This window comes from Neopelma chrysocephalum, unplaced genomic scaffold (genome assembly GCF_003984885.1).
Source record: "Neopelma chrysocephalum unplaced genomic scaffold, ASM398488v2 Primary Assembly neopelma1_96279, whole genome shotgun sequence".
Lineage (NCBI taxonomy): Eukaryota > Metazoa > Chordata > Aves > Passeriformes > Pipridae > Neopelma > Neopelma chrysocephalum.
In genome coordinates this window covers 267877-293788 of record NW_020924928.1, presented here as the reverse complement: position 1 = coordinate 293788, position 25912 = coordinate 267877, and the positions used below count along the sequence as shown (strand labels likewise).

Here is a 25912-nt window from a genome sequence, read left to right as displayed (position 1 = left end):
CAGAATTGCAATTCAGATTGTTCACAGAACTCCTGCACGGCTACAAAGGGCCACATTATTCATGCACATAAAAACAAACATCTAAAATACTATGGTAGTAGTTTCACCAGTCACACCCTTTACTCACCATTGAGGGGATGAGGTTATCCTGTTTCAGATACTGAATTTCAACATTTCCAGACAGCCAGTTTGGATACAGTGAAGCTTCAAGTAGCTATCAGGGAGCTAATCTAGCAGTTTTCAAAATGGTATTCTGCCAACACCCCATCTGTAAATGCACCATGGATGCAGTTGTCAGTGAAAGCAGTGTCCCATTAGGTGTTGAGTGGCTCACCCTAACTTCTAACTTCTGAAGAAGAGGCCAACTGCAGATGCCTTATGGGTTTAGTCTTCTCAGTGTATTTTCCCATTGCCATCGTGAAAAATGTTGGCAAACTAAGAAAGGGAAAAGGTAACTCAAAAAGTTTTCCTGCCTGCTAGAGAAAAACTCACAGGTGTGGATAGCCAGCAATTAAGCCACACAAAGAAAATAGCTAATAGCCCTTGCATACCAACTGAATCACGGGGGTGGGGGTGGGGTGGGGAAGCCCCATGCCTCCTTTAGCCATGGGCTGAGGCTGCCAGCCCAGAGAGGAGAAGGGAGCTCTTGTGTGAAGCCACTGCATGAAGCCGCAGTGGGACTTGGAGAGCTATAAAAAACCTCTGGTGTCACATGAGCTGACTCTTTGTTCCTTGCCCAGCTTTGGGCCAGGAGCTGCCACCTCTACATCGCTGCCAGCCGACCCTGTACCGTCAGAGTTGGTCCCTGCTCCTTGCCCACCACATTCCGTGCATGAACCCCATGCAGTTGCTGGCCAGGGGAAACCCCCTTTTTTGTGTGTGAGTCGCCAGCGCCTGCAGGGGAGCCCCCTGTCTGCGTCCACTGCTGCTTTGAGGTCCCAGCCGCCATTTTGACACAGATAAAAAGCCTGACAGTGCACCCCGCCAGCTACAAAGGAGTCACTGCAGTCTTTGCCTTCAAAAGCGTGACAGCGCCCCCTGCTGTTTGTGGTTATAACTGCACCAAAAGGGTGTTTGGATGGGTGAAAGTTTCTGTTAGTGTTGTTGTTTGTTTTGGTTTTTTCTATATATTTTTAGTAAAGAACTGTTATTCCTTTTTTCCTACATTTTTTACCTGAATGCCTCTTCATTTTGAATTTATAATAATTTGGAGGGAGAGGTCTTCTTTCTATTCCGGGAAGGTGTTATGGTTTACTTTGGCTGAACACCAGGTATCTACTGGGCCTGCGCCTAGTGGCGGGGGGGGGAAACAAAAAAGGGGGAAGGAAAAAAACTCTTAGAAATCGGAACTGCTGAGAAAAATTATTTATATTTACACAAAATTGGAGAATGATATAAGCAATATGTATACAGAGAAGAACTAAAAATAGAGATACTTCCCACAACCAATGCTCCTCCTCCAACAGACTGCCTGAAATGGTCCGTTCAGCCACCAGAAGAGAAGAGAGAGAGCTGGCTTCCTTCCCGTTTCTTTTATATCGGAGTTGACGTACCACGGTATGGAATATCTTATTGGCAGAATGCACATCAGATGATCTAACCTACTTCGGTTTCCTTCTCAGGGAGTCTCACTAACCCATCACAATCTCCACCCCTTATTCCATACCATGTTATGTAACATTCATATCCTATATTTGCCTAAATCCCACGCTTATATAGGTCTTGTCTTCTACAGTTGTCTCATCGTTGAGCACCAGCATCAGCTTAGTTCAGGTCTTCCTCGTTTAGTGACTTTTCCTGCAACATACAACTCAAAATACGAATTAGTTTTTCTCCAGAGTTAAATCTCCTTGAGGCACACACTGGGTTTCCCCATCTTCTCTCATTATCAACTAGGTGTATCCAGGCCCTTGAGCAAAGAAAATCCCACGAATGGGCTTGCCTTTGCTCGAGGGAGGGTTAACCCAAACTGCTTTACCTAACATACCTCTCAAATGAATTACTGGGACTTTGTCGACATCCACAGTGTGAAGGGGCTCTGCTTGGGCAGGGCCGGCTCGATTGACGGAGCCTCTAGTGTTGACTAACCAAGTAGCTTTTGCTAGGTGCTGATCCCAATTTTTGAAAGTTCCCTCATCCAATGCCTTCAGAGTAGTTTTCAGCAATCCGTTGCATCGCTCAACTTTTCCAGCAGCTGGTGCGTGATATGGGATATGATATACCCATTCAATGCCATGTTCCCTTGCCCAAGTAGTAACTAAGCTGTTTTTGAAATGGGTCCCATTGTCTGACTCAATGCACTCTGGGGTGCCGTGTCACCACAGTACTTGCTTTTCAAGACCCAGAATGGTATTTCGGGCAGTTGCATGAGGTACTGGATAAGTCTCTAACCATCCAGTGGTTGCTTCCACCATGGTGAACATATAGCATTTACCTTGGTGGGTCTGTGGCAGTATGATATAGTCAACCTGCCAAGCCTCTCCATATCTATACTTATCCCAGCATCCACCATACCATAGGGGCTTCACTCGCTTTGCTTGTTTAATGGCAGCACATGTCTCACAGTCATGGGTAACCTGGGAAATAGTGTCCATGGTTAGATCCACCCCTCCGTCTCGTGCCCATCTATAGGTGGCATCTCTGCCCTGATGGCCTGAAGCATCATGATATGAGGAAGAAATTCTTTATTGTGAGGGTGGTGAGGCACTGGAACAGGTTGTCCAGGGAAACTGTGGATGTCCCATTCCTGGAAGTGTTCAAGGCCAGGTTGGATGGGGCTTGGAGCAACCTGGTCTAGTGGAACATTCCCTGTCCATGGCAGGGGGGTTGGAATGAGATGATCTTTAAGGTCCTTTCCTGTAATGATTCATATTACAGGAAGGACGCTGCATTCTGGGACTTGTAGTTCTTTAGGACTCTATCACACATGCGCATTGAGGTGCTCTAATGTCATTGGTTGAAAGGTCACGTGTTACAGTTTGAACTCTGTATTTAAACTGCTGTTCTTGGTAATAAAGCTAATTCAGTTACTGCACATACATGTGAGTACCTGGGTTTGTGCCAAACAGGTGCCACAGATGACACCCGAATCGGGACATTCAACAGACATCGGGAAACAGAAGTGTTAAGCTTTGGGATATCTGCCAGTGGCACTCCATCCTCATAGAATTAAAAGGAAAAAGGAAGAATTCTTCAACAAGTTGCGCGCACCAGTTACCTCTGCAAACACAGGACAAAAAGAGAAAAAAAGGACGAAAAAGGACAAAAGAAGAAAGATCCAGCTTCAGCAAACAGAGGTAATCTAAATCTATCGAGGATGGGAGGGAGGTATTCCCACAAGGGAAGGTTTTCCCCAGAAATTAAAGAAAAAGCTGAAGCGTTCTTAATATATATTACCATAATTATACTGGGATTCCTGCTGGTCAAGACTTTTAATGTGACTGCTTGGCAAAAAAATGGTGTTAGACTTTATAAGAGAGAGATCTTTAGAGACTTAAATGCAATTAAGAACTTGTGCATGTGGAAAGATCTAATGAATGCCTTAAAAATTCGCAGCAGGAAAGCAACTCGACCCGCAGCTGCAAACCCTGCTCCTCCTGCCCCCCTCTGCAGCCCCTGCCACTCCACCTTGGGTTTCCCCAGAGAGCTTGCGCAAGAGAAGGGGTACGGGAAGTCCCTTACAACAGAGAGGGGAAGAGGGGCAAAAGGGAGACCACGAGCAAACTGGAGCAGCGTTTTTCTCCCGCTGCCAACAAAGGGAGGAGGGTGGCGCGCAGCCGCCGCTTACCGTGCGAGGGCTTTGCCCAATGCCACGTGGCGTGCGGATAGAAGACGCCACACCGCTTTCTCGCCAGCACACAGTTTGCGAGGAGCCGAATGGCACCGCGCCACCGCTTTCTCGCCGGTGCACAGCTAAAATGGAGCTTCCCTTTCCACTGCCGCGGATTGCACAATCAGCACGTGGCTGCCACGTGGCAGCGACACGGACGCCGCCATTTTGCTCCCGCCGCAGGGCGGAAGTGAGATCTTCTCTTCCACCGATGCCACCATGTTTTCAAATGTTGCGGCGGGGCGGGAAGCAGCTGGGGAATCCATGGCAAGAACAGAGCCCCCCGACCATACAGGGGCTGGCAGACAGAAAGAGGAGCCGCCGAGACGTAGAAGCAGGGTTGCCACTCGGAGCCCAGCTCGGCACGGCGGGGCACCAGCGGCGGCAGTTTCACCGGCGCCTGAAACGGACAAGCGAAGGTGGGGTCGAGGCCGTGCCCGGAGCTGTGCCGGGTCCCTGCCGTGCCATGGCTGAAGCGGCGGCAGTGCCGCGGCCGCGGAGTCCCGGCAGGGGGAGAATGGGCAGCGGGGGTGTGTGTCTTGCCTCGCTGCAGAAGTCCCCCTGCAGCGCCGCCCGTGCCATGCTGGGGAGCGGCGGGCGCAGCAGGGCAAGAAACGGCCAGGGGGTCGGCCCGACCCCGGGTCGGCTATGCGGGCTGGCCCGGCGGCACAGCTCTGCATGGCTCAGGCGGGAGTGGGAGCCCATGGGGGCGGGGCGTGGGAACACGGCCAGGCGAGCGCGGCCCGGGACCAGGGCGGCGGCAGTGGCAACAGCAGTTTCAGCGGGGACAGTGGCCAGCCTGGCACCCCCCCACTCAGCCCGGCGTGGCACAGCCAGTTCTGGGCCAGCTGCCGCCGGCAGCAGCACAGCAACAGTAACGCCTGAACCCCCGCCATCAAAATCGAACAACGTTTCCAACAGCAGAGCTGAGCAGAGGCTTTCCCAGCGGGGCGGGCACACAGCCCCGCCGAGCTCCACCCCACGCCAGCTAGAATACCCAGGAGCACAGCTCCCAGTGCATTCCAAGTCCTGCAAAACCACAGCACCATTGTCCACAGCATCCACCAGCATCCAACTTTGACCAATCCTGGACATAACTACAAAAAACTGCAGGTTCGCATCTATTCCTGCCCATTTTCCATCGAAAACTGACTGAACTGTTATTAACATGTTTGCTAAGATTGTTTTTAAAGGTAAAGAACAACTACAAGAGGTGAACGAACGAGAACCTGGACATTATCTGCGTTCCAAAAACCTGAGACAACATAGACTGATTTCTCACCGAGGACACTGGATTTCAAGCTGTGTGAACAGATTGTAATGATAACCTGTCTATTCTAGGCACAGACTGTGATCAGAAATTGAAAATTTACCTTCAATAGCTATGCTTTACTGCCATTCAGAGATCACTCATATAACTGAATTTAACCATATAAAAAATATCACCACACTCACCCACAGGACCAACAATAGTAGAAAGAGCACACTACGCATTAAGAAAAATATAACAAAAACAACAAAAAAGGGGGGGAAGGGGATATGAGTCTCTTCTCTATATGTGTAAACCTACATTAACTCTTCAAAACAGGAACAATCACAAGAAACAATAATTGATGAAACTAAACCAAAAGAAACATAACTAATAACCACTACCAAACCCAAACTACGTGATTGAAATACAGAGGCATAATAAAAGGTTTAAGTATGCATGTGTGAGGAGAGAATGAAAAGGTGGCCACCTAAATATGAATGAGAAAGTTGTGTGGATGTATGTATGTGTGTGTAGTGGTTTAGTTTTAGGCCTTCCTTGGCAACCAGGTCGAAACCAAGGAAGTACCATATCCCAGTATTCCATCCTATTTCTTTACGTAAGCAGAAGTATTAATTCAAGGGGACAAGTAGGTTGAGCCCTTCTTCTCTTCCAGTGGACTTGAAGAAAGAAGCTCCCTGCGGCTCCTCCAGCCGTGGGGGTGTCGGGCCTGTGGTTTGTTGAGAGGCCACTGCCTTCTGCCTTCTTCCCGAGTTCACGAGGGAGATGAGGTGATTTGTGGACTGAGACATTTCTGCTTTTCTCAAGGAAAGTATTGAGATTTCGTTCACTAGCTCTTATTGACTGTGTATATCTATTTCTGGTTTTTTCTTTTCTTTATTCTTTTGGGGGTGTTTGGGGTTCTCTTTTTATACGTATATAGTATTGTAACAGTATATAAATGTAATATATGTAAATATATATATATATACTGCTTTGGTTGTGTTTTCGGTAGTTTTTTCCCTTCCAATTCCTTCCCCTGTGTTCCTAAAAAAAGACGGGGGAAAGGGTTTTCGTTGTAGTGTTGGGCATTTGGCAAGGAGCCAAGCTCAAACTGCCAGTGTGTGAACTCAATATTAACAATATGTCAATTAAAAGCACAATTATACAACAATATCACCTCAACCACGTAAATTATCCTCAGATAACAGTAAATACAATATCCATACCCTCAGATAAAAAGTCTTACATAAACCATAAGGAATTGAAGGTTATACAGTTAATAAGGTTATGAATATTGCACGGTTAAGAAGGTTGCACAAGCTAATAAAGTTATTACCAGTTTTAATAAAGGCCTTACCACATTAGGCCCTGGTTTTATAGATGGTTAAGATAAGTTTGTCTACATTAAGAAATGTTTAAGAAAAAGGTTTAAAAATTGTTCTATAACTTGTTATAATTATAATAAAGAAAGGGGAAATGTAACGATTCATATTACAGGAAGGATGCTGCAAAGCATTCTGGGACTTGTAGTTCTTTAGGACTCTATCACACATGCGCATTGAAGTGCTCTAATGTCATTGGTTAAAAAGTCACGTGTTACAGTTTGAACTCTGTATTTAAACTGCTGTTCTCGGTAATAAAGCTAATTCAGTTACAGCACAAACGCGCAAGCTGGGTTTGTGCCAAACAGGTGCCACACTTTCCAACCCAAACCCTCCTATGATTCTATATATGTTTTAGCTTATTACTCCATTTACAAACATATCAAAGTGAATACTCATTATGATCAACAAGGTTTTATAGAGGCATAATATATACTTAGGAGCCTTTATAATCATGGTGCAAGAAAGATATTACTTCCAACAAACCCTACCAAGTTATTTTCTTTTGGGGTTCCAATAATATTGCAGAAGACTAGAGCCTAGCAATTAACATGCTTTTCACATCACTCAGTTAAAATTAGACATTCAAATTGTGTCATGTAAATGGCATCAATTTTCTTTAAGAGAAGTTCTTTATAGCTGCACAGCCCAATAAAACACTTTAACACAGAAGACCAAAGCCATTTTATTTTTAATGTATCTCCATGAACACAAAGAATAGCTTGACAGACATTCAAGGAAGGAAATCAAACTGGATAATTCAAGTACTTTTACATTCCAGAAACATTTTTTCCCCTGAAATTCATACCTGAAGGTCATAAGAAGTTTCACAGGGCTTTTTGTTTCTTATTGTATAAACTATAGCAATCATGACTCATAAGCAGAAATACTGTTCTAAAGCATTAAGCTGTAGGTGTGTCTGGAATGGCATGTTAAGGAGTCCAGGAAATGCTGACATGCCACTGAAATTAAGGGCAGGCATGCTTCAGAGCCAAGTAAGGGAACAAATATCTTTCTCAAACAATAAGTACGTGATTCTTCACACTCCCACTGACAAAGCTATCTGCAATATTAATAGTTATTGTACTTATGTATATAAATGAAAGGTAACTGAAAATGCCTGTTAAATTCTTGACACATATCTACAATAAGCACCAACAACTGAAGCTTCTAGGGCAAGTACCGCTCAAGTAGTGAAGCCTACACTTGAACCTGCAGACGTAACCCAAGTCAAAAGTTCTAGTCAGTCTCCACCTAAGAGCTCTGCTTCAGCCCCACTGTCTTCCAGACATTAAGTGTCTGAAGGTTACTGAAGATTATATAGGGAAAGGACGCACCAAGGATCAACCCCAAAAATCCTCCCTCCTGACTTTAAGCCCTTTTCTGGACACTCAACAGAGAAGAACATTTGTGACATCTTTTGCAATAAATTTACATGCATGCAGATTTACAGCAGGTTAGAAACGTGTAATACTGGTAAGAGAGCAACTCGTGTCTTAGGGTGGCTGAAGACCTCTATGCTGACCCTAAATACAAATATAAATGTGTTCTGGAAACTGATGTAACCATAGATAAAAAAATGCAAGTCACGGGAAAGAATGAAGACGTCACTAGCTAAATCTGTGCAAGTAGCACAGCACAGCAAGAGCAGCTCTGAAAAACACAACAGTTGCTGCAAACAGCATGACCATCAGGTCCTCAGTATTATGGGGATTTTTCTTTGAACTAACTCTAGCCTGGCTCATAAATCAGTGTCGAGGACCAAGAATCGGAATGGGAACGATTCCAGAAATGGAAAAATATGTACAGCGATTGAACGGACTTTATGATGCAGACTTTATAGTTATTATGTATATACACGTATGTTTCCCCAGAATTTGTATCTTCTGGGCATGTCCCGGTTTGTTCACCTCCCTGCTCCTATGTTTCTCTGCCGATTGGCTGGAGAAGCTGCAGAGAGGAGACAGCCCCCATTCGCCCTTTCCCTCCCTGGTTCCTCCTGCGCTCCTCCCCTTTTGCCCGTGTCCCTATCCTGGTTTGTCCCCCCGCCTGTCTGTCTCCTGCTCTGCCCTATGTTCTGGCCTTTTCCCCTCCGGAGCTGATAAAAACCGCATGTGTGCTGGAATAAACATTCTACCTGCATCCCACCTTTGTGTCCCGGACCCGTGCTGTGCCACGGCCCCATCCTCCCCTTTTGGACCGCGGCAAATTAGGAATTAGTCTCCAAAGTTATATGCACTTAATAACAGCGAAAATCCTAAATGAAACATTTGCATTCATTTCACATAAGACATTCAAAACAAAGCTTGACCCTTATTTTTTGACCCTTGCAGCCCTTTTGCAGACCCATTTTGACCCTTGCAGCCTCATTTTTTAAGTTTCATAAACTACATTATCTTCTTCATTTCCCCCATTGCTGTATCTCAGCACAATCATTAATTCTTAATTATTCTAGATACAACAAACTTTTAAGGTACCACAATACACTTCACTGGTCTGAAAAGGTGACTATGTATCTAGGGAGAACATAAGAATTGTGTAGGATTTACTTCCAGCATTTATAAACCCAATTCTTCAGTAAATTTTGTGTAATCTCTCCTTCCACAGAGGATGTATGAGCACACTTCCATCTTTTCTCACTAGAGTTATTTTTCACAATGGCCATGAAACCCATCACTAGCATCACACAAATTAGTTTTCGCACAGGCGTATCCATTTGCCTATAAAGACCTTCTTTTTTTTTCCTCCCATAAAGATGAAACTAACACATTACTTCAAAACCTGACTAAATATAAACTATGAGACTGAAGCCGCTACCTTCTAAACTATGGATTGCCAATGTTTCAAAGATTGCATGCACTCTGTGCACACCAACCTAAGTCCTCTGCAGGGCTGCTCTCGATGACTTCTTCTCCTAGTCTGTACTCATGTCTGGCATTGCCCCAACCCAGGTGCAGCACCTTGCACTTGGCCTTGTTGAACTTCATGAGGTTCTCATGGGCCCACTTCCCAAGTTTGTCCAGGTCCCTCTGGATGGCATCCTGTCCTTCTACCTCACATTTTACTGTTAAATAAAGTCCGTACTATTGACTTCGGCAGAGGCATCTCTCAATAATCAGATCTTAACAGGTTCCCTCTCAGTTGTCTCTTCTCAAGGTTGAACAGGCCCAACTCCCTCAGCCTTTATAGTTTTCTTTCACTATAGCCTCTCAGTTATAACCCTTTGGTCATAGCTCCACAGAACTTTTACTCTGAAGATCCAGAGGATGGCAGGGATGGTACCAACAAATATTAAAATGATCCTTTGCCCCAAGAATAGAAAAATGTTGTGCCTACATGTTTCCCTCAAAAACAAGATTTAAGAGAGAACTCTGACCTCCTGCCTTTAGTCAGTCCTTAACGATTTAGTAAAATAAATTCAACTCTCCAAATTGCCTTAGTGGCCTTTTATAAGGCAGGTAGAGATGATATACTACAGGAAATTGCAATCAACAAGAGAGCAGCAAACAATACTGGCAAGCAACTCAGGTGCATATATAATTTCAAAGGTATTTAGGTACCCAATCCCAGAGTCTATTAATACTTATGCATATCTAGATAAGCAATTATAGTGCCTTGGAAAATGCAGATAACAGCTCAAGCCTGGAGAAGAGAAGATAAATGAAGAAGAGTCATCTCTGCTACAAAGTTTACACTGGGTGTTTAGCCACCTATGTAGCTACACCCTTTGAGAGACCTTGGAATGAGGGCTGAAAACAAATGAGGATGCTAAGCAAGAAAGCACGTCAATACAAAAAGTTCTTTTTAAAAAAAAATGTTTAATTTAGGATTAAGAAGAATTGGCTTAGTTTTTTCTAAGATAGAACACCATTGTCCTCAAATAAAGAAACTCGGTTCTTTCCATGAGACTTTTATAAATACGCTCCTCAGCTACACTACAGCCACTTCAACCCAAGCAGTGTTAGTGCTGGAAGAAGCCTTAGTGTAGGAAATTCTCTGGCGATTGCAGCATATTTCCCACTGTTGATCAGAGTACAGTCAGTTCAACGATCAGACCTTTCTCAACACTAAAGCCTAACTCACAGTGGTTCCTATTTAAGTGACTTTTACTCCTCCTGTAGGACAGCCTAGGTCGGGGGGTGTGTGGTGTGGTGTGTGTCAGTATGCACAGCATCACTTCTGCAGGTGTGGATGCTAGAGAAGGACAAAGTTCTCGTTCCAAACAAAGATACTCACTGATTGTTCAAGAAACATAAGGAAAAACAGAAACGATGTAGTCAGCTTTGTGCACACACCTTAAAATATGAAAAGCCACCCTGCCTCCCGCCCCCAGAAATCTGTTACAGAAAAGTCCACAAGTGCAGTATAAAAGACATTCAACTGAAGATAAAACAAGTCTGAAAAGAAATACTGGATTTGGCACTTCACAGGCAGTTTTGCGGGTTAGAAAGTGGTTAATGAGTTTTCAAAGATTCAATAATTATTAGCATTAAAAAAAAACAAACAAAAAACAAAACAGTAATTATTCATTGTGAGAAACAGAGTCTCAGATAAAGTTTTTCGAATTAGAATTTATTATATGGTAAAAGCAAACAGCGCTGGGTGACGAAGCTGAGGTAAACACTCCTAGCCTGCCACCCCGAAACAGACATTTGTCTGACACTTTATTTCAGCTATCTCATACATATTCATTACACACATGCATATACATTTACATCGTTATTTCAAGAATTTAACAGATGTTTACCTAGACTAATCTGTTATCTATACAACAGGTTATAGATTCTCGTATTTCTCGACAAGAAAGTGTTAACATCCTGCTGGCTAAGCCTAGTTCAGCTATAACTCATACAAGAAAAGGTAAGATAGTCTGTTTATGTTTTTATAAGGGGCAATTAAGTTTTAGAATCTTTTTCCTCCTTCCCGAGGTCACACTGACCTCCTTCATTCTCATCTCGGCACGAATCACTCGTTTTATTTATCACATTCATCATTTTTCCTTCAGCTTGCAGTAAGGGCACCACGGCGCTAGGCTCTCCCGAGGGCGCGGAACCTCGCCAGACGACATGCGAGCCTCTGGCACCGGGCCCAGCTTCCTGCATGTAAGGGCCGAAATGGGTGGGGAGGGGACGGGACGACACAGCAAAACCCGCACGGCGGAAAGCAGGCTCGCTGGGTCCCCCCTGCCACACACACAGACACTCATAGAGAGCCAGCAGCGCCGCCGGACACGCTGCCGACTCCCGCCGCCCTCCTACCGCATTTCAGAGCGGCCCTGCTTCCTCCCAGGGGAAGGCGCAGGCAGCCGCAGGGACTGGCGGGTAGGCTGCCACTTCAGCGAGAGGCGCTGACGGCTCATACACATCTCCCCGCCTCCCCCCCCCCGACAAACGCCGAGGGGTGCGGTGGGGGGTCCCCGTGAGGAAAGGCCGTGGGAGGGGGGTGGGCGAGGGAAACATCTTGGCCCGCGTCTCTCCCGCCGCCGCCTCTCCCTCCTCACCCGCAACTCCTCGAAAACCGCCATTTTCTACCCGCTGGTGCTGGTGTCGCCACCGCCGCCGCCGGGCGCCACCGCCACTATCATGCACTCTTATGCGCAGCCCCGGCACGTGACGGGGGAGAGCAGCTCCAGTGGCGAGGAAGGGGGCGTTCCGCGCCTTCTCATGGCGGGCCGCCTCTCTCGCCCTGAGAGAAATCGCGAGAGGAAACCAATCGTTTTTAGTACAGACACACCCGCCGGTACCGGGTCGGGCCCGGCCCCTTCATGACCCTCGCGGTTCCTAGCAGGCCCCGGCCCGCGGGGTGGTAGGGAAGAAGCAGCTCCTCAGGCCCCGCGGGGCTCCGGCAGCAGCTCCAGGCCTGTCAGAAAAGTCGAGCGCTCCAGTGACATGATTCCGGTGGGATCACACCCCTTGGGGCTCCTGCGCTGCCTTTCTCCAGGATTAACACCGTGGAGAACATACTCTGATTCAAAGAAATCCTTAAACAATATGCAAAGCACACTTTTATTACGGCCGGGGAGATGCAGAAGGGGTTTCGCCCCCCTGTGCATTCCACCGAGAAAAGAAATACAACAGCTTTTTAGACATTTGGAAGAAGTGAGCTTCAAAATTATCTATCATACACACTCTTTACGAAGTCTGCCTTATCTAAATAGACATTTGGTTGCCTACCTCCTATTCTTACTATTATAAAGTAGTTACATAAAGTTTTATCATTTCAAACAGTTTAGGTTCCCCCCACTCCTGTCTCCCTTACAATGCTATGTGCTAAAAGTCTTTCCTGCTTTCTTTTGTTTACGTAAGCTAACTTTATCTTAATTGTCCACAGTTTGGGCAGCAACCTTTTTTCAAGCAGTTTACAATTTGCAAAGTCACACTTACATATCTAAATTTACTAATCTAACTAAATTTTATTTTATTTTGTCTTGTCTTTATTTCACTCAGCTGGTGAACAGAATTGCTCTATTCTCAAAAAACAGGAAGAAGAGCAAATAATCCAGTCTTGTGATTGAAGCGGATTAAATGGAAGGGTTTGGCTTGCGCTGTGATTTTATAGCTTTCTTAGTGGTATCCATCTAATCAAGAGCATTCTCATAATTTGTGTTATAATGATGATGTGTCACATTAATTAAAAAGGATGCAAAAATGTCACTGGCAATAAGCTTCAAAACTGGATAATGGGCTTTCTGCTGTAAGGGAAATGTTGAGACATTTACAGAAAAATAAACATTGAGGTGCTGCTAAGAATATTATTTTCAAAAGCAGCTAGAGATCATTATCCAGTCACAATAATTACCTAGCCACAATATTCGGTTTCATTGGCAATTGGACCCTGAAACCAAACAGTCAATTTATAGCAATAAAAGAAAAGAAAGAAAAGACTGAGCTAACAAACAGGCAAGCAAGCAAGCCAACCCAAAGGCCCAAAGGAGAAGCTGAAGAGAGACGCTAGAAAAAAGACTGAAATGCAAAATATATTTGCCCATAGTAACCAGAATTTGTGCACGATCAATGGATTCCTAATTTCATGTTTTTCACAAATGAAACAAAATCTTAAGCTGTGATGACTTCTTAATGTTCTTTGGGCTAGGGCGGGGACAGACTATCTATGCAAACCCTGCATTACACAGTCTCTGCTGTCATGTCAGAATTAGGACACCTCCCCACCACCAAAAACTCCAAACTATGCACAGTTGAATGTAGTTGAATTTCTGGTTGGAGAAGTTTAAGAGGTGATAGGGAAAAAAAGCCTTTAAGCACAATTTTAGATTATTAAGTCCTCGGTGGCCCTCTTTGAAATTGCCACCCCTCACCAGATGATCGAGTGAAGTGCATGCTTTCTATGGCAGCTGTAAGGAGACAAAATAGAAATTGCTTTCTCCAGTGCAGGATTACTTAATAGGATTTCCCACTTGTGGTTTCTGTCACTTGAGTAACTGCTGTATTCTGTGTAGGAATATTGCACTCTGACTTGCTGTGGGGGAGGCTTGACTTTTTGGAAGATAGAAGCTGTAGCTGCACAGTGTTCCCACCTAACTGGAATTATGCGTTTAGGGCTTAATGATGCTTCGTCACACATTACCTGGCTTGGCTTCCTAATTGTGGCTTTTCTAATTCAAAGGGAACAACTTCTTTCCGTTTTACTCTGATGAGTCTGCTGCTTTGTTGTGCGTATGCATTGTTTTCTCACACACCTTTGGGGATAACTTCAACAGTACTGTATGTGGAAGGGGTTACAGATCAGGAAAATAAAGTAATTTTCATAGAGCTGGAATAATGGTATTGTCTATGTATGCTGACAGAGCAGCTTTTCCAAGTGTTATGGTTCTGTTGAGTAACTGTACTTAAGATTATTCCTTCCCTAATTACCAGCTTTCACTTTTTCCTAATTTTATGTTCCTTTTTTCTTGTTTCTTTAGTCAGATCTCTGGTGCTTTTTGCCTTCCATTACTGTTACAGTATTTGAACAAAGTACATAGATGAAAAATATTGAAGCAGGATGCTTTGTAACTTTTGTCTGCCCTGTACTCCCACCTTTAATGCTGCATTACTATTCCTCGTTGCCTTTTTTTGTATGGTCTTTCACAGCAGTCTTCAGTTCACACATCGGTCTTAATATTGTATCCAATCTTTCTTCTCCTTTCCTTAGCTGTTGAACTCTTTGTACCTGTTAAGGATCAGGTTTTAGCATGATTTATTTCCAGTAAAGCCACGCAACTCATGAAGTTTTTTTCCTAATGCTCGCAGCAGATCAGTGCTTTCTGCTATACAATTGCATGTTGACTTGACCTATAAATAGAGTGTGGAGAGAGGTTCCAGAGTCATTCTGAATAAAGGGTTTTAAACTGGTATCTGTTGCTGAAGATGCTATTTGTACTCTATGTCAAACTCAAGTGTGACTTGGCTAACTGCTGAACTGGTTGAGGGGATGTAAACATCTCACATGTACATCAGAAAAGATAAGCAAAGGTGAATGCCATTTTTTAGGATGTGCTCCAAACCACTCATGGTATTATAAAATATGGCTGGTATTTTGTTAAATATTGTGCCGTGTTTAGTAGTTACTTATCAGGGCTGAGGTGCAGTTGTGTTCTCCAGCTGTTTTGGGCAGGAATTTTGCAGCTCCATTTAGCTTTAAACCTTCTAGACCCATGACAGCAATGTTTGAGCCTTGTCCATTAAGGAGAGAGCTAGATTGTCATAGGCTGGGGTGGGAGGCAAGTATTAGGTGAACAATGTAATTTTCCTGCAATGCTGATGTACACACAGTAGGTAATTACTAGGCTTGTGTAACCTACAAATCCTTTAATTCACCTGTTTGTGGATGATGTGTATCAAGGGATTGGAGTACTGCAGTGTAGTCATGTCACCCACTTGATTCGCCTTCTTCCACAAGACAACAAAGATTTTACTTAAAGCAGGGGTGGTTGGAGAGGTGAAACAAGTTTGCAAGTTTGTCCAGCGTTAGCTGGCTTGCTCCCAGCGCTGTCAATAAATACCTTTGCTGCTCAAAGATCAAAAGTCTGGGCAGTTTATTGTACTGGATTTTTTGGCAGCACAACTTCTCCACCCGGCTGCGGAGACCCTCAGAGGAAGGGACCCCCTGGGCACCCTTGGGTAAGTCTTTCTACCTGAAGGGGCTCCCTTCTTCGGTGGCCTCTTGCAGGGGCTGGACAAGAACACTGCCTATTGATAAAAGGTATTTATATCTGGTTTCTGGTTTTGTTTATTCTGGTTCTGGTTATTCTGGTTCTGGATACCCGTAAGTCGAAGGCGGGACGCCATCTCTCACGGGGACACGGGAGAGGACGCTCTTCCAGGGGAATATCCCCTCTGGTCTGGTATGTTCTGGTTTTGTCTGTATTTGGCCTAATAGTGTTTATATCGGGGAAAACAAAGCACCTAAGTTTCCTTTTGGTTGTTCTTTTGTCTATGTTTTAAGGCACCTATTATAGATTCTTGGAAAATAGCAGTTGTCATAGTAGTTTGTGTGTTTTACATTGCTTTGCTAATTTTGTGTTTTCTTGCTCTGTGTTGGAGGCAATATCGAGCTCCTGAAGTGTCTGTCCACCCTAAACCAACCACAGAAACATCTTGTTAAATTTGTATGGGGAGGGGGTCTGAAAAATTGACTGTGAATATACCACATAGCTTGAAACCTAGAATTAAGATCTGTCCATTTTGCAATTGTTCGTTGTATGTGCGTGCTTTATGTAACAACTGTTTGCTTGAAGTATATTTTAGGACCCCGATCTACTCAGGAAATATTAGGTTGGACTTTAAATTTGTATTGTATTAGATGTGGAACTAACCAAACTCTGGAGGAAACTAGGTGCATCTGATATTACTGTTGTAGAACTCATAGGCCAGTGTTTCTTTCGAAACGTTCAGGATCTTAAAATCTGGTCTGAATTTTGTGTTTTAAGTATACAGATCTGTTACACAGTGTGCATTTGGTGGTCAACAGCGGCATCTTGTGGATTTTTGTGGATATACAGGCTTACTGTAGAAGCCAGGTGTATTTGTGGTCTAAGGGTGACATCTTGTGGATTTTTGTATTAGTGCAAGTTGGTTATAAAACTGGTGATTTTAGGAAATCTTTGTAGAAAAGCAGTATTTAGGTCTGACGGTTGAATATTGTTTGGAGTATAATAGTTGTGGTTGTTAGCATATTTTAGATTTAATCCCCTACTTTCACAATGGGAACCAAAACAAGTAAGGAGATAAATTCCAAGACTCCCCTGGGATGCATATTGAGCCACTGGAAGGATCTGGGAGGAACCCCTGGGGGTAACCTGAGTAAAAAGACCTTTTTAAAATCTTGCCGGAGTTGGTGGCCTCTGTATACTTTAGATGATGGCAAAAAGTGGCCCCCTCAGGGGAGTATCAATTATAATACCATCTTGCAGCTTATGTTATTCCTCCGTAGAGAGCAGAAGTGGGACGAAGTGATGTGTGCTGACGTTTTTCACTTTAAGAAATAAACCAGAGTGGCAGAAAAGCTGTGGAATTAATGTAACCCCCCAGGACCCCCTTGTGCTGGCTTTGGAAAGAGATCAGAAAAATAGTAAGCTGAGAAAGCATTGCTGTGATGCCTGTAGCATAGGTCAGAGATGCCTTAAGCTGGGAAAGAGAGGGAGTGATGAAGATAGTATCCTGTATCCTCAGGAATTGCAGTCGACACATTTTAGAGGACCAGAACCAACTAGGCAAGGACCAGGTAGCCCGCAGGAGTCGGGATTAGGGGCGGACGACTCTAGGAGTATAGCTGAGAGTATAGAGGACCCTGAGGAAGGAATAAGTAGCACTCATCATGGTCAGATTTCAGCACAGAACGCCAGAAGGAGGAGCAGGGTCAGGACAAGAGCTCAAACAGCAGGGATGGGTCACATGTTAGTACCCCTGCGTCAGGTAGTAACACCTACAGGCACGCAGACAAAAGTGAAAGCACCCTTTTCAGCTAGTGATTTGAACAGCTGGAGAGAGGAAGCTAAGCGCTTTAGGGAAAATCCTGAGAAAGTGGCTAAGAGATTTGAATTAATTGCAAAGAATCAGGAAATAGATTGGACAGATATTGATTTGATGTTATCAGAGTTGACAGAAACAGAAAAGGAACTTGTAATAAAAACAACTAGACAAGAAGTAGTAGGACAGATTGCGACGGGAGCTCTAACAGGGGATGTAGATCAAATTTTTCCATTGCAACAACCTAATTGGGACCCAAACAACCCAGACCATTATAGACTGCTGATCAAATATAGAGATCTGATTTAGGTGGGATTACAAAATGCTATCCCTAAAGCAGTGAACTGGGCAGCCTTGTATGATGTAAGGCAGGGACGAAATGAAACCCCCACAGAGTTCTTGGATAGACTGAGAACTGCCATGAGAAAATACACTACCCTAGATCCATCATCAGAAGAAGGTAAACTACATTTGGTGGGGTTATTAATGCGACAATGTAATCCTGATATTAGAAAAAGGTTGCAGAAAATAGAACACCCTGCCAATAAAGATTTAGAGGTATTAATGAATGAAGCTTGGAAAGTGTACAACAACAGGGAGAATGGGGAAGATAGAAGGCTTACAAGGGCAGTGATTGCAGTTTTAACACAGAACCCAATAACAGTAGGATGGTATTACAGGGATCTTGGCCGTGGACAGGCAACACGGGGGAGGGGATGTTTACCCTTCAAGCAAACAGAGATAGGTCAAAATCAATGTGCCTATTGTAAGCAGGAGGGACACTGGAAGAGACAGTGTCCTACCTGGGCAAATAGAAATTCAGGGGGGGCTGTCATAGTCCACCAGGACAGTGATTGACAGGGACCGACTGGTTTTTCCCTGGCAGACCCGCTGGTTACAATTCGGCTAGGGGAAGAAGAAGAAAAACTGGATTTTTTAATCGACACTGGGGCTACATTTTCTGTTTTAAATCAAGAATTGATACCTAAGACTGATAATTACGTACAGGTTGTTGGTGCCACTGGTCAATCAGAAAAGGCTTTCTTTTTGAAACCCCTAAAATTTAAAATTGGGAAACAAATGGGATTGCATCAGTTTTTGTATTTACCAAGTTCACCCAAACCCTTATTGGGCAGAGATTTATTAGAAAATCTGGGAGCTGTAATAGAATTTAAACAAGGTAAACTGAATTCAAAGTAAAGGAAGAACAATTATTGGCAGCTCTGACTTTGGCTATGAGCTGCATAGAACCAAAACCAAACAATCAGGATATTGACCAAATTACAAATCAGGTGTACCCCCTGGTGTGGGCCACTGACACTCCAGGTAAGTCAAAATGGGCAACTCCTATTCAAATAGAACTACAACCAGGAGCTAAGCCAGTGGCTAGGAAACAATATCCACTGAGGCTAGAAGATAGAAAAGGAACTGAACCAATAACTGAAAATTTTTTGAAATTAGGGCTGTTGATAGAGTGTGAATCAGACTTTAACACTCCAATCCTTCCAGTGAAGAAACCGAATGGGACCTACAGGTTAGTACAAGATTTAAGAGCAGTAAATGAAATAGCCAAAACTATACATCCTGTTGTAGCAAATCCTTATACACTTTTAACTAAATTAAGGGACAATTTGATCTGGTTTACAGTGTTGGATTTAAAAGATGCCTTTTTCTGTCTACCCCTAGCACAGGAAAGCCAAAAGATTTTTGCCTTCGAATGGGAGTCTGTTAACAGAGGGAGCAAAATGCAAATTACATGGATGGTCTTGCCTCAGGGCTTTAAGAATAGTCCCACAATTTTTGGTAATGAGCCAACCAGAGAGCTAGAACTATGGCAACAGCCACCGGGAGAGGGCGTTCTTCTGCAATATGTGGATGATCTCCTAATAGCAACAGAAACAAAAGAGGACTGCATTCAGTGGACAATACCTCTCTTAAAGTTCTTGGGTTTAAGTGGTTATTGAGTCTCTCAACAGAAAACTCAACTGGTCCAGGAGAGAGTCGTGTACCTGGGATATGAAGTATCGGGAGGACAACGATCCCTGGGGATGGCAAGGAAAGAAGCCATCTGCCAGACACCCAGACCAGAAACAGTGACAAGCCTCCGAACCTTCCTAGGAATGACAGGTTGGTGTCGCTTGTGGATATATCAGTATGGGATAATTGCAAAGCCTTTGTATGACCTGCTGAAAGTGAATAAGGATCACATAATCTGGACCCCCAAGGCAGACGAAGCCTTCAAAAGACTGAAGGGAGAACTCAAGAGGGCTCCGGCATTGGGTTTACCTGATGTGACGAAGCCCTTCTGGTTGTTCTCGCACGAGCGTCAAGGAATGGCTTTAGGGGTCCTGGCTCAACAACTGGGGCCACACAAAAGAGCAGTGGCCTACTTCTCCAAACAATTGGATGAAGTAAGCAAAGGATGGCCTATGTGCCTAAGGGCAGTTGCAGCAGTAGTTGTAAACATAGAAGAAGCCAGAAAGCTCAGTATGGGTCAGAAAATGACTGTATTGGTATCCCATACTGTATCTGCAGTGCTGGAACAGAAAGGCAACCATTGGCTGTCACCTTCCCGGTTCCTGAAATACCAGGCAATCCTAGCTGAATCAGATGATGTAACCATTCAGGTAACTAACACTGTCAACCCAGCTTCATTCCTAGAAGGAAAAATCTCAGCGGAACCTGTTGTACACGACTGCTTGGAGACCATTGAGGCAGTGTACTCCAGTCTCCCAGACCTCAAAGAAGAACCACTCCAGGATGCAGATAACTGGTTCTCGGATGGCAGCAGTTTTGTGAAACAGGGCACAAGGATGGCTGGCTACGCGGTAACCACAACAGAACAGGTAATTGAATCCAACCCTTTACCTGCAGAAACTTCAGCCCAGAAAGCAGAACTGATAGCTCTTACCCGAGTTCTTGAACTGGCAAAAGGAAAGCGCATCGACATCTGAACTGACTCTAAATATGCTTTTGCCATTGTACACGCCCACAGAGCGATCTGGAAGGAAAGAGGACTATTGACCACTCAAGGAAAAGCTGTTAAACATGCAGAGGAGATCCTGCGATTGTTAGAAGCCATCCAACTCCCATCGCAGGTGGCTATAATGCATTGCAGGGGACACCTGAAAGGCAACACCGTTCCAGAAATAGGAAACAGAAAAGCTGATGCAGAAGCCAAATTAGCAGCTGCAAGAGGTAATGAACAACCAGTAGCAGCTTAAGTGCAGTGCCAGAAGGATTAGACACAGATCACAGTATCAGGAAACAGATTATCAGTGGATACACAAAAACGGAGGTAAGCTGTTACACAATGGATGGGGTCAATTGAAGACAGGTCAATTAGGATTACCAGAAAAATTAATATGGCAATTTGTGAAAGCAGAATATGACAAAACTCACTGGAGTTTGGATCCACTCTATCAACACTTAAAAACTAGAGTAGCAGGACCAAATTTGTTTACCACAATAAAGCGAGTCACATCCCAATGTGAACTCTGCCTGAAAAATAATCCAAACACCAAACTTAAAATTAATCCAGGGGCAATAAAAAGAGGATGCTTCCCAGGTGAGATTTGACAGATTGACTTTTCTGAACTCCCAAGAAAAGAGGGGTACCGTTATTTATTAGTTTTAACTGACACATCTTCTGGTTGACCAGAGGCATTCCCATGTAGAACAAATAAGTCAAGAGAAGTGGTTAAAGTCTTGTTAAACGAGATTATACCACGATTTGGAGTACCCAAGAGTATCTCTTCAGATAGAGGTTCACACTTTTGTGCATGAATTGTACAAGCAATAAGTGAAGCATTGAAAATTGATTGGCAATTGCATACGCCCTACAGACCACAAGCAAGTGGGCAAGTAGAAAAAATATATAATCTCATTAAACAACAAATTGCTAAAATATGTCAAGAAACAAATCTTTACTGGTACCAAGCTTTACCTATTGCTTTAATCAGGCTAAGGGTCAAGTCGAGATCAAAAGAGAAACTGAGTCAATTTGAAATTCTATTCAGCAGACCCTACATGATGCAAGCTGGGAATAGTGAAACTTTAGATCAAATCGGTAATCAGTATGTGTATGATTATGTTATGGCTATAGGGAAACAATTGCAGAAAAATGCTACGGTGGTGTTAGAACACCAACCCAAACAACCTGATAGTAAATTGCATCCATTCAATCCTGGTGATTGGGTATATGTTAAGAATCTTTCAGGAGAAACACTACGAGAGAAGTGAGATGGACCCTACCAAGTGCTGATGACCACCTTCACAGCGATCGGGGTGAAAGAGAAACCCACGTGGATCCACTACTCTCAAGTCAAGAGGGCTCCAGAGGAAGCATGGATCTCGAGAGAGGAATCATCTACTCTCAAGTCTTCTCAGTGTTGATCTTTGGACTCATAAGTACATTGGTGTTAGATCAAGCCCTTGCCCAGAACTCATTATGGTCTCAGGCCTATAATGGGGTCTCTGGTCTATTATTTTATTTACAACCAGATCTTCCACCTCAGCCAGCCCAAATGAACCAATACAATGCATCTGTTATAGTCCTCCAAGGAACGAGGGTACTGAATAATTGGTAAAATCCTGGTACCCCATATGATGCAAGTGTTGTAATAGGAAAAATTGGAGAATGAACTCGAGTTGGATGCAAAGCGTATAAACCACCCTAGCAGATTAGATGGTCACCCAAAATTGACATTACTGTACGGGACTCTGTGAAAGTATCTCTTACCTACCCATTTGACTACAGAAATGTAATTAGCGGACATGCATGTGATTCTGATCAATGTTGGCACACCTTCACTCTAGATAAATCAGTTTCTGTGATGTGTCAGTGGACATTCAGGGAAGGAAAGTAACAAGGAGATTTATAATTAATGCTTCATCAAGCATTCCAACTACCAAATCTCCTACCACCCCATTGACTAAGACCACCACCAGTTCTACAACTCCTTCTTTAACCTGTGAGAGTGTCCACAATTTAACTTTTGCTGGACCTTACGTAATTAGACAATCAAATGAGCAGAAGCTACTGTTAGATCCCACATATTCACTGAAAAGAGTTAAAATAAACATTCAAGTAAACATATCACACATACAAAAAGACTGTCAGCCCTATATTCAGCAAAGTCTTAAGGGCTGGAATGCCTGGTTTGGCACAGGACTGGGTGTACTAAACACCATAGACCAAGAAGTGTTAGTGAATAAACTAAGTGCCATCACTTCTGATCTGGGAATGCTCAAAGTCCCTTTAAGATCATCTTTGCTCACTGTGGCAGAAACACAATCATTGGCAGTCAGATTGTTGACATTAGTAGCTAACCACACTGCAGAAGATTTTACCAAGATTACCGACTACGCTGGCAGCATCCATAAAAGGTTTGCACTTGCGATTCAATGTCTCCAAACTCAACAATGGGTACAATCTGTAGCTGCAGGAATATTAAGAGAAGGAACTTCAGGAATACTGCCACAAGAGATAAGAGAAATAATAGCTAGAAACAGTTCCACTACACAATTTGAGAAAAATTACCAAGCGTGGTGGCAGTTAGTGAATTTCACTTACAATCCTCAACATGAACAAATTGAAGCTTATGTACTCACTATCAGTGCAGCCAAAGAAAAGGCCATCTTTCCTATCTTGACATTAGGAACCATACACCAAAACATAATTATCAGACCCATAGGCCATAATGTTTGGGCAAGTTACGATCACACCAAGAAAAAGTGGCAGTCAGTCAGTACTGAGGCATGTATTCCTAAAGGACAATTAAGATATATCTGTGAAAATGCTGTAGTAGAAAATGAAGATTTATGCTTAGATACTGAAGATAGTGTGTGTACCTTTGAAATGCTTCCCCATACTAAAACCCAATCACAAGTCTATTACGCAGGAAATGGATGTGCATGTGTTAGAACCTCTTGTGTTAATTTTACCATAGATGCTTGTCATGAAGTAGTAAACGGTACTAGTTTTTGTGTGTGTAATTTTACTCGAATCATAGGCTCTAACTTTGATTATATCATTCCAGTAACTACTAGACAACTGATTGAGGTTGATTATACAATGTATCATGATGTGCCGAAATTGCAGATAGGAATGAACATTAATCTTTTAAAGCAATGCTTAGACATCCTGATATAGAAAAACTGGTCCAGGAAGTGAACAGAACAACTCAGCGAATGCTCTGACAAGTATAACATGACACTGAAAACATAAAAACTGTTTTAACTGAAGTGGAACAAGTGGGAGAGCATCATTGGTGGGACATCTTTACAGGGTACTCCCCTACAGCATCACAAGTGTTTCACTATTTGATACATCCAATATTGGTTTTAGTAGCTGCTATGATTCTGCTATCCCTCTTAAATGCCTGGCTATGGTACAAATTGAGTACCATAGTCAAAAGGATGCAGATAATGTGGGCAGTGATGCATACCTATCAAAACCCATTAGAACTTGACGAAAGAATTCGTAAGTTATAAGTAAAAGGGGGGACTGAAACAGGAGCCAGGCCTAAAAGAGTTAACTGAGATATCTTGGTCTGCTAAGAAACCTCAATACCTGTTTTGCTAGAAGAACATTTTAGGAGCACTGGTTAATATCATGTTCTGTTCTGCTCACTGGACCAAAGGCCTTATCATAGAAAGAATAGGAGTAGTACACACACAGTAATAAATTAGGTAAACTAGATGTTTGAATAAGATCTAGAAGGTCCAGAGCCAGGATTTTGCAAGCTTGAAGAATTCAGGTCACCTAATTGAAGAGGTCAAATTGAGGAAGATGTCCATGGTGACCACCAGAGGGATGAAGGCTTGAGCAGAAGACCCCCACAGTAGAAGACTGTGCATGTCTGGAAAGACTCTGCCCAGAGATTAGCCTACTTATTAATATGTGTAATAAATGATGTAACCATGTATCTAAAGTGTATAAAATGGCTTAGTTTTGCACTTGCAAGTCGAGCAAGTTTGTCCAGCGCGAGCTGGCTTGCTCCCAACGTTGATTAAACAAATACCTTGCTGCTTAAAGATAAAAAAGTCTCTGAGCAGTTTTTCGGGCCAATTTTTTGGATTCATTTGGCGACCTGCGGCAGCACACCTTCTCCACCCGGCTGCGGAATCCCTCGGAGGACGGGACCCCCTTGGGCACCCTCGGGTAAGTCTTTTTACCCGAAGGGGTTCCCTTCTTCGGTGGCTTCTTGCGGGGGCTGTACAAGAACACTGTCTATTGATAAAAGGTATTTGTATCTGGTTTCTGGTTTTGTCTATTCTGGTTCTGGATTCCCATAAGTCGAAGGCAGGGATACGGGAGAGGACGCTCTCCAAGGGGAATATTCCCTCTGGTCTGGTCTGGTTTTGTTTGTATTTGGCCAAATATTGTTTATTTAGAGGGAAACAAGGTTGTCTTGTTTGTTTTCAGAAAAGTTATTGTGTACCTGATATACCTTGCTTACCTTGAAACATCCAGGAGCACATAGTTAAAGGTATTATCATCCTAAGAATTACTATATGAGAGGTAGTGCTGAAGAGTTAACTATAAGCACACCACTTTGGATAAGACCTAGAATTAAGATTTGTCCATTTTGCAACTGTTAGTTATATGTACGAGCCTTGTGTAACAGATGTAAGGTTTGCCTCCCCGACAGACAAGGTTGGGTCAGAACCAGTGTGCATATTGTAGAAAAGAGGGACACTGGAAGTATATAAAATGGCTTAGTTTTGCACTTGCAAGTCGAGCAAGTTTGTCCAGAGTTAGTTGGCTTGCTCCCAGCACTGTCAATAAATACCTTTGCTGCTCAAAGATCAAAAGTCTCTGGGCAGTTTATTATACCAGATTTTTCGGATTCAGAGGGGACTTGGATTTACAACCACTCTAGTTCTGCTCTAAGCAAACCTGTCCATTGTAGCTAGATAATTTATTTTTCCTTCAGTGAGTTCCAAAATGCATCAGACTGTCTGTATAATAACCTCTAACATGAGAAAAAACTTGAAGAAAAAGATGACTTCAAACCTCTTCGTTTCCACTATGGAAGAATCTGATTACTGCTTTGAGTGGACTACATCAAAGATATCTTCAAACCTCCTTCAGGGGAGACCTCATCACTCTCTACAACTACCTGAAAGGAGGTTGTAGCCAGGTGGGTGTCAGTCTCTTCTCCCAGGCAGCTATTAGTAAGACAAGAGGGCATGGTCTTAAGCTCTGCCAGGGGAGGTTTAGGTTGGATATTGTTGCCTGCTCAGCTGGTGCTAAGAAAAAATCCAGGAGCCGTTAATTAGGGTGAGATAAGGAAAGGGTTTAATTGTGCCAAGGCAATTGATGGTACACGACGCGCCCGCAGGCTGTGCCTGAGATGTTACATTTTATAACAATATCTGTCCAATCCCAAGTGTGTCCACCCCGTAACTTTTGGCCTGATCCACCCCCTGGTCCACCCCCTGGAATTGGGTCTGGGGTGCATTTTGAGACCCTCTC

At 43.5% G+C, this 25912-nt stretch overlaps 1 long non-coding RNA gene across 1 annotated transcript; it reads left to right on the top strand.

Annotated features, from left to right (window-relative positions):
- The first annotated feature begins 225 nt into the window (after nucleotides 1-225).
- LOC113981227 lies at nucleotides 226-23950 on the top strand. Its single transcript, XR_003538359.1, has 3 exons — nucleotides 226-236; nucleotides 2566-2571; nucleotides 23843-23950. It is a non-coding gene; the product is annotated as an uncharacterized LOC113981227 (long non-coding RNA).
- Nucleotides 23951-25912: the final 1962 nt, after the last annotated feature.